We start from the raw sequence: 8,587 nt of genomic DNA, 5'->3' as shown, positions 1-8,587 counted from the left end.
ATGGACCAGACCTTGGGCCTGAGTTGCAGCAGGCTGGCGTGTCTGCCTCAAGAAGACAGGGTTCTGGAGTCCCAGGCTGGCAGGGGAAAGGGGCTCAGCGGTAATTCCACCATGTCAAGTGACAGTCCCAAGAGGGTCTCTTTGACCAAACCCGTCACAATGTGTTTTACCACAAATGTGAAATCCTAAATCTAGGAACAAAAATTGCATGTGACATGAATAATAGGGTAGACTGTGTCCTGAAAAGGAGTGAGTCTGAACAGGCCTTGAGCGTCACGGTAGCTAGCCAAATGAATGTAAATCCCAAGTTTGATGCTATAGCAAAAGCAGACAATCCTCAGCTGCAGAAGAAAAGGAAAATCAAGTAGGAGTGGGGACGTGGCATGACCTCTGTACAGGGCAAGGGCAGGGGGGCTGGTCTGACCCCTGCACCCTAGAGCCGGTCCCAGCTCAGAGACCCCTGGAGGCCCCTTGGGAGATTCCCCAGTCCCAGCACAAGTCCTGCCTCGCCCCACTCACTGGGGACTTCCTGAGCCCAGCCTCTGGTGTGGTCAGGCAGCCACTGACTGTGAAGTCCTCAAGATCACGCAGGAGCCTTCCAGCCCACACCCGCAGGCAGAGATGGCCAGACCCAGTGGGAGCCAGTGGCATTGTGACCTGGTCTATGGGGTCGCAATGCCACTCAAATTCACAGCAACTTTGTGGTTCCTGCAACCAATCAGCAGCCAGCAATTTTCTTGAAGCCAGATCTGTGAATGACTCCAGGGACGTACAGCACTTGAACGGGCCTCTAGAGTTCATGAGTCTTGGCAAACCCTGCCTGGCTTTTCATTTGTTTGATACTAATGAGCTTTCCCCGTTGTGTCTGCTTGTCCCTGGTGCATCGGCCTCCCCAGCCCCCTCGGGGCGCCGGGGAATAGCAGGGGACTATTTGCTCAGTCTCACACTCTCTGCTGAGCTGTGGCTGCTCAGGTGAGGCAGAAACCCTGCTGAGTTCCCACAGCCATGGCTATAAACCTTCCTGCCCAGCGCTCCTCCGGCACTTCACAGAGACTATCCGGACGTCTCCCGCTGGCCCGGGCAGCCCCTCTCTGCTGACCAGGAGCAGGGTGAGTGCAGGGCTTTGAAGCCCAGAAATGGCCCTCGGTAGCAGCACCTGCCCCACATAATAGCCCAGAGGAAGCACAGAGCTGAGACGGGTGAGGGGGGGATCCCACGGGTTATGCCAGGCCAAGGAAGCTCAGAGAGGGGCAGGCTCAGGGTCTGGGGAGAGAGCACTGAGAGCCACATGTCTGGAAGATTGGTCTGCTGGAAAGATGCTCAGCCTGGGGACTCTCTAAGTTGCATCCCTCTTTAACAGCACAGAAGGGGCTGGGTTATTCAGTGGGGCTTGGCTGGGAAACACGGAGCTGTTGCCCTGGATTTAAGGGGTGAATATATTCCAAAATGTGTTCAAGCCGATTGCAACCATATTATGTGCACTCAGCGACAATGAATGAATAAAAAAGAACGTCACATAGTTATGGGTTAATTTGGAGACAGGCTTGCAGAAGCAAGGTCATAAGTACTGGCAGTTTTGCTAATTAGTATATAAAAAAGTAAATAACTAAAAATAAAAAATAAAACAATATGCAAATAAACAACTTCATGTCCAAGTGCCTCTACTAATAAAAGTTTAAAAAAGTAATAAAAGTGATAGGGGTCAGTATGACCAATGTATTTAGTAGAAGATAGTTTAAAATGTTTAAATAATAACGTGTACTTGGGATCAGTCCTCGGAAGCTATCCTAGAAGAGACATTTTCCTCACATGTTGATCTGTTGTTGATTACTCAATACAGACTCAGAATATAGGTAAACAACTGGGATGTTCTAAACCTATTGCTTATGTCTGTGTGTGCTTAAATCTAATAAACTGCAGTGTTAGACAAAAGCATGCTGACGTGAATTACTTCTTGATCAAACAGAATCGTTGAGTTCCTGTTGATTTATTCCTTAGACAGCCTGAAGTGAAATAGTTAAGTTGCCCCATTTGGGGGCTATGGCAACCCCAGGTAAGAGAGTGAGCCTAGCCAGGAGTGGTGTAAGGAGAGGAACAATTAATGCAAGTGGTTTGTTTGTGTTATTTACACTAGGTGAGGGGGGCAGTGGAACAGGGCAGCAAACAAATTTGCCATGCCAGGGTCTGTGAGTTAATTTAAGGTCATACTCCGTTGCTGATTTTTGGGCTTGAGCCAAAAAGTCTGATTAAATAAAAAAGATTTGTGAGAGGGACAGGAAACACCTGGAAAAAAGAAAAACTAGAAATGGTTTTGAATAACAGCTTGGCGAATTTTATACAGAAACATGGGAACGGCCCTTGGAAAGCTGGAGTCTTTAGTGGCCCTTGAGCGTTGTTGCAGCTCTGTAAAGAATGGGAATCCTGAGCTGGTACAGGAAAAGGGAGGGATCCTAATGTTAATGGGAATAACAAACGCTGCATTACAGGGGTTATGAATGGCAGCAACAACATTAAACCAGGAGTTAGAATATTTAAGGTTTAAAATAAAAATGTATATATATATATATATATATATATATATATATATATATGGCAAAATCTGAAACCCTCGGAGTCACACCCCTCACGCAGGCAGCACAGCTGGTAGCTATGCAGAAGCAAGAAGCAAGTGTGTACTAGAAAAAAAAAGAAAGAAAGAAAGAAAAAAAAACAGGCTGGAGCAGCAAGTGTCTGTGTTAAGACACTGGAAAACGGAGAGTGAATCTGCTGTCAGAGCCTCAACACAGGAATCCCATAGTAGAACTCAGGCTGACCATGGGAATGTAAGAGGCAAATTTGTGCTCTTAGGACTATGTTGGGAGAACAGAAGGGAAGAGTGGCTATGATTCGAAGTAGTCGTGGCCTGGGAAGGGTCAGGGGCAGGCCAGATGAGGATGGCTACTCGTATCCTTCTCATTATGATAATGAGAAAAGTGATCCCCATTATCTTCCTTTCCCTGTAGGCACGTCTAAGCAATCCCTTTATGGTCCCCTTTACTTGAAATTCTGGAAAAGTTGTGGAAGCCCCAGGCTATGGCTCCAAACGTGACCACCTCAGTATGGAAATGGGGTGGTCAGAAGGGGGAAGGAACAGAAGAGCAGAAGAGTTTTTTTGCCCTAAAACGGTAAAAAAAAGAAAACCCTAATCAGCTCCAAACCAGTTAAAATTACTGCACATGCTTGATCCCAAAAGGACATTTGGAGCACAATATAAAAAAATTAGGAACCCACTACCGAGAAATGGGGGAGGAGAAACTCAGCCGGTTGGCCTAAGTACAAATTAATGTTTAGTTTGTATTATTATGTAACCTCCCGCTATATAAAATAAAAGTTTTGTTTTGTTTTGCTTTTAAAATCAAGTTAAAAGTTTTAAAACATTGAGCATTCCCTTGTGCCGTGTTTGCTGGCATTGGAACTCCAGGTGTGCGCTTTAATTGTATAAATCCAAACTCTGTTGTAATCGAGGCGAGGGAAGACTTCCCATAAATAACAGCAACTTATAAAGTGAACAATACCCTTCACATCACTACTGGTTCCACTACCCTGGGAAAACAGCTTACTCTTTTAGACCCCACGGATGGTAAAGCTGAAAGGCTTGGACTTGGACAAAGGAAACATCAGTGTGGGAATGAACACGAACTGACAATGCATTATAGTTTGAATTGCAAAGGATTTTTACTGGCGATTACAGAATCCCTCCCACTTCGGTGGCAACATCACCATTCTTATGTATTCACATGCACTTGTTGGAAAAGCATATTTGTTAATAAAAAAATGAAAGACTACTCATATGTATGGAATCTGTCAGGCTGCTAATTAATTGTAGCAAGCCCAAGTGCACTCACTTGAGGAATGACATCCCTAATGTTGTGTATTTGGTTGTCATGGTTTTTGTTGCTATGGCAACTGAGTTAGATTATTATGGGTTAGCTCAGCCGGTTTCAACCGGCTGTGTGAGCTCTCTGTATATCTGTAAATAAAATGGAGGTTTTGGTTAGCTGCCTGCTCTCTGGCCTCAAGTGATTGCTTCCTACACCGGCTGCCCCAAGGACATAACACCTAAGCGAAAAACCCCGCGGGAAAAGACAATCCATTGTAGGCTGTAATATTCCCCCTTGTTTCCAAAGGCACTAAATTAAAAATTAAAAAAGCAAAATTGCAAACAGTGACAACAAAAAAATGGAAAATTCTTTTGTCTTGCACTTAAAAAGCCCTGGATTTTCAGAAAGTTTACAACCCACACCCTGGGATGGAAAGTGTTCTGGCTGCTCTGCTGCACGCTGTAGCACAGTACATGAAGACAAACCAAGAGATTTGCACCATTTTAACTAAACTGGTTTAGTTAAACTGATGTAAATGCTTGTGTGGACACTTTTATTTTGGTTTAAATCTCTCCCTTAGTCTGAAATCAAAATGTCCACAAAATCTTTTGCACCAATTGAACTGAATGAGTTTACATCACACCCTATGTTAAACGAGTGTAACCCCGTGTATACCTGAGTCCCATGGTGGACTTTACACCCAGTGACCCTGCAAAAGCCAGGCCAGGAGCTGGTGGAAGTTCTCCTAACATGTGCAAAGTCACTGGTACGCTGCACTTAGATAATGGACAGAACTCTGCTCATGGCTCACTCATTACAGGCTGAGCTGTAAATGCCTGTGCGGTTAGTACTGAGGGTGTGAGTAAAGTTACCAGAAGGGTTCACTGGAGGAAGGCAGGCTACATCTGTGGGAGGAATTCCCAGCTCGGGCAGATGTACCCGCGCTAGCTCTGACCCAGCTCGCTCCCTACAAGCAGCAGTGTGAGCAGTAGGAGAGGCCAGCCTCCCGGGGGTTCTGATGGGCTTGAGTTTGGCTCCTCCCATGGCCACAGCCACCCTGCTGCGTTTAACATGCTGGCTCTCTCACAGCTGGGAGCGACGTCTCCAGCTGCTGTGTGGACAAACCCACAGAAACCAGATGGAGGAGTGAGAATGTCACGGGGGGAGAAGTAGGCAAGGCAGGCCCTGCATTCTCATCATGAAATAATTTGGTCCCAGTCCTTTGGGTGCTTTGTGTGCAAAGCTCCCACCAATGTGCATAGGACTCCTGGGCTCAGAGAGCTCTCAGGTCAGACCCCTGGTATGAACCTCCTGCTTCCTTCCTCCAAAAGGCAGGGCTGTGAGAAGGGCCACATCTCTCCCAGGAATATGCAGGGCTCAGTCCTGTGTCTCTTGCTGCCAGGGCCATCCTTAGGCATAGGCAGCATACGTGGCTGCATAGGGCACAAAAAATTTGGGGCACCCCTGGGTCTTAGTGTCTAACCTCCCCCCAACCTTTCCCTGTCCCTGTTCTGACCCTTCCTGCAGGCTCCTACCACAGCTGGCTGCTGCAGCCGGGTGAGTCTTCCTCCAGGGGAGATCTAGTGCTTAAAAGTGAAAAGGCCTCCGGCCTGCCAGACCTATTAGCTCAACACTGAAACTGTTCATGAGCCATTCAAGGGGTAATGAAGCCATTGAACAGGCATTTGCCAACCCTCAGGTATAGACTGTTGATTTCTGGCTGTCCTGACAAAACCAGTGGTGCATGACTGTGATATTTACTCAGAACACATTAGCCTACAGGACCTTCGTTTAAAATTTGCTTTAAAAATATTTCATGAGTGTGTTGCTGAAGATTATAAAATCACATCACTAAAAAATCCTTGCATAGATTTTTAGATGCACGATCAGAGGATTCATCTTTAGCCTTGAATGCTTGGATCTTCAGACATACAGTTTTTTTAAAGAAATCCTTCAACAGACCCCCCTTATCTAACATACACATGCCAGCCCGGGCTGCCGTCGGGTGTGGGGACACTAGGTTAATAATACTGCACAGGGTCCCATAAATCCTAAGGACGGCCCTGCCTGGCACTCTGACAGGGCAGCTTCACCCTAGCTGTGAATCCTGCAGAAAGAGACGTTAGACACAACAGAACGGTCTGGCTGAACAATTTGCTCTCCTCACGTGAATTCATTGCTGGAATTGATGCTGGCTTGACAGCCCTGGAGAAAGCTTAGGGGAGCCAATCTACAATCCCCCAGGCCATTCCAATAGGCCTCATCTCTGACAGACAGAGGCTGTGGCTACACTTAGCACTTCAAAGCGCTGCCGCGGCAGCGCTTTGAAGCGCTAAGTGTAGTCAAAGCGCCAGCGCTGGGAGAAAGCTCTCCCAGCGCTGTCCGTACTCCACCTCCCTGTGGGGAATAACGGACAGCGCTGGGACCCGCGCTCCCAGCGCTGGGGCTTTGACCACACTGGCGCTTTGCAGCGCCGCAATTTGCAGCGCTGGAGAGGGTGTGTTTTCACACCCTGCTGCAGCGCTGCAAATTTCTAAGTGTAGCCAAGCCCAGAAGGCTGATTCCACAGAGGAGGAGGGCAGCTGAGTGTTCCAGTCCCGCTCCACCCCATCCTCTCTGCTGAGATTCCCTGCCATTGTCTCACAAGAATCAGGGATGAGCCTTCCAAATCCTTTCCCCAAATGTATGGTAATGCTCACATCACTTTCCCTCCCCTCCTCTGCTGCAGGCATTCAGGAGTCATTGCACAATTCATAAAAAACGTCTCAAATCAGGTCTCTCTTTCAGCTGGCTGCAGTGGGCCAGATCTCCAGCAGGTGTAAATAGGTACAACTCTAATGGCTCTACACCCATTTACGCGAGCTCAGGATTGAGCCTGATGAGTCTATTTTCAGGCAGGATTTTCATGGACAGTTCATAGTGCATCTAATAAGAGGAGTGTAGAGAAAAAAATACAGAGCTTTGAACTCCTACAGAGCCCTCACTTATCGCTAAAAGCCTCTGTGATGAGGGTGGAATGGCTGCAGCGCAGGAGCCAGGAATAGGTTATTTGTGACTCACTCTTCATGTGGCATTAGCACAGGACAGGTGAAGAACTAATGGTAACAAAACACCATCTGATCATGTTCCCATCAGACGGTTAATGATTGTTTTAATAGTTATTTACAGGGGCAGGAAGCAGCCGTGTCGAGGAACAGAACAGTCCCAACCAGCCCCACTATGGCAGCTTCCAACTGGACCATGACCCACCCCTCCACCTTCATCCTCCTCGGCATCCCAGGGCTGGAGGCGGCACACATCTGGATCTCCATCCCCTTCTGCTCCGTCTACATTCTGTCCCTCCTGGGGAACAGCCTCCTCCTGGCTGTTATCAAGACTGAGCCGAGCCTCCATGAGCCCATGTACCTTTTCCTTTCCATGCTGGCGCTCGCCGACCTGGTCATCTCCACCACCACCCTGCCCAAAACCCTCTGCATTTTCTGGTTCAGGGACTGGGCCATTCACACCAACGCTTGCCTGGCCCAGATTTTTTTGATTCACTCAGTTTCTTGCATGGAGTCCGGGTTTTTGCTGGCCATGGCCTTCGATCGCTATGTCGCTATCTGTAACCCGCTGAGACACTCACACATCCTCACCAATCAGGTCGTAGCCAAGATAGGCCTGGTCGTTGTGATGAGGGGGGCCATTTTACTGGGCCCCCACCCATTTCTGCTCAAACGGCTCCCGTACTGCAGGACCAATGTCATTTCTCACACCTACTGTGAGTGCCTATAGTCTGGCCGTATCGGTTTTCACTGGGGGATTAGATTTTATCCTCATTGTCCTGTCCTACATCCTGATCCTCCAGGCCGTCTTCAGACTTCCCTCCAAGGAGGCACGGCACAAGTCCCTCGGCACGTGCAGTGCCCACGTCATCGCAATGCTGTTTTTTTACACCCCAGCGACTTTCACCTACTTCTCCCACCGCTTTGGCCACATGGCTCCCCACGTTCACATCCTCATCGCCAACATTTACCTGCTCTTGCCTCCCATGATGAACCCCATCATCTACGGGGTGAGAACCCAGAGGATCCGGCAGAGGGTGCTCCACATCTTGGGCGTCAAACCAGCCTGAAGCCCACGGGACCAGTCAGCGGCTGAGGAGCAAGGTCCGTGCAGGCAACATCAGGGCCAGCAAGGCCTGGCATCCAGACAGCTCAGTCACCCCCGGCTGTAGAAACCCACCTCAGCCTTGCTGAGCAGCAGAGCTAATAAACATGCTTGTCTCAGTCTGCAGCAGAACATGGCTTCGACTTTTCACTATTCTAGAGCATTATTTTCACTCACCATTTCCACCCAGCCCAGCGAGATCAGAGCCTCATTGTGCGAGGTCCTGTGTGACATACAGCTAGAGACCGTCCCTGCCCCATGGGCTTCAATCTAAACAGACAAGAGGGACCAACTGTGGGCAAGGCAGGGTTGTGGTCACCCCACATTACAGGTGTGGGATGAGGCCCAGGGAGCCCAAGAACCTGTCGAACATCACAGAGGGAGTCTAAGACTATGCCAGCAATTGCTTCAGGGCACCAGCCAACCTCTCCTCATTGGGGGTGAATATGAAAGGTCCCCTGGAGGCAGGTTACCCCCAGCTACACCATGCAGAGGGTCTTGACCCTGATCTGGTCAATCTCAGACAGAGGAGATTGGAGTAGACTGCACTCCGGCCTGAGCCAGTGAACCCAGAGCTA

At 48.6% G+C, this 8,587-nt stretch overlaps 1 pseudogene; it reads left to right on the top strand.

Moving 5' to 3' along the window:
• The first annotated feature begins 1,495 nt into the window (after positions 1 to 1,495).
• On the top strand, positions 1,496 to 7,974 carry LOC120395748 (annotated as a pseudogene).
• Positions 7,975 to 8,587: the final 613 nt, after the last annotated feature.

Source organism: Mauremys reevesii, linkage group 1 (assembly GCF_016161935.1).
Source record: "Mauremys reevesii isolate NIE-2019 linkage group 1, ASM1616193v1, whole genome shotgun sequence".
Lineage (NCBI taxonomy): Eukaryota > Metazoa > Chordata > Testudines > Geoemydidae > Mauremys > Mauremys reevesii.
This window is presented reverse-complemented; position numbering and strand designations above follow the sequence as displayed.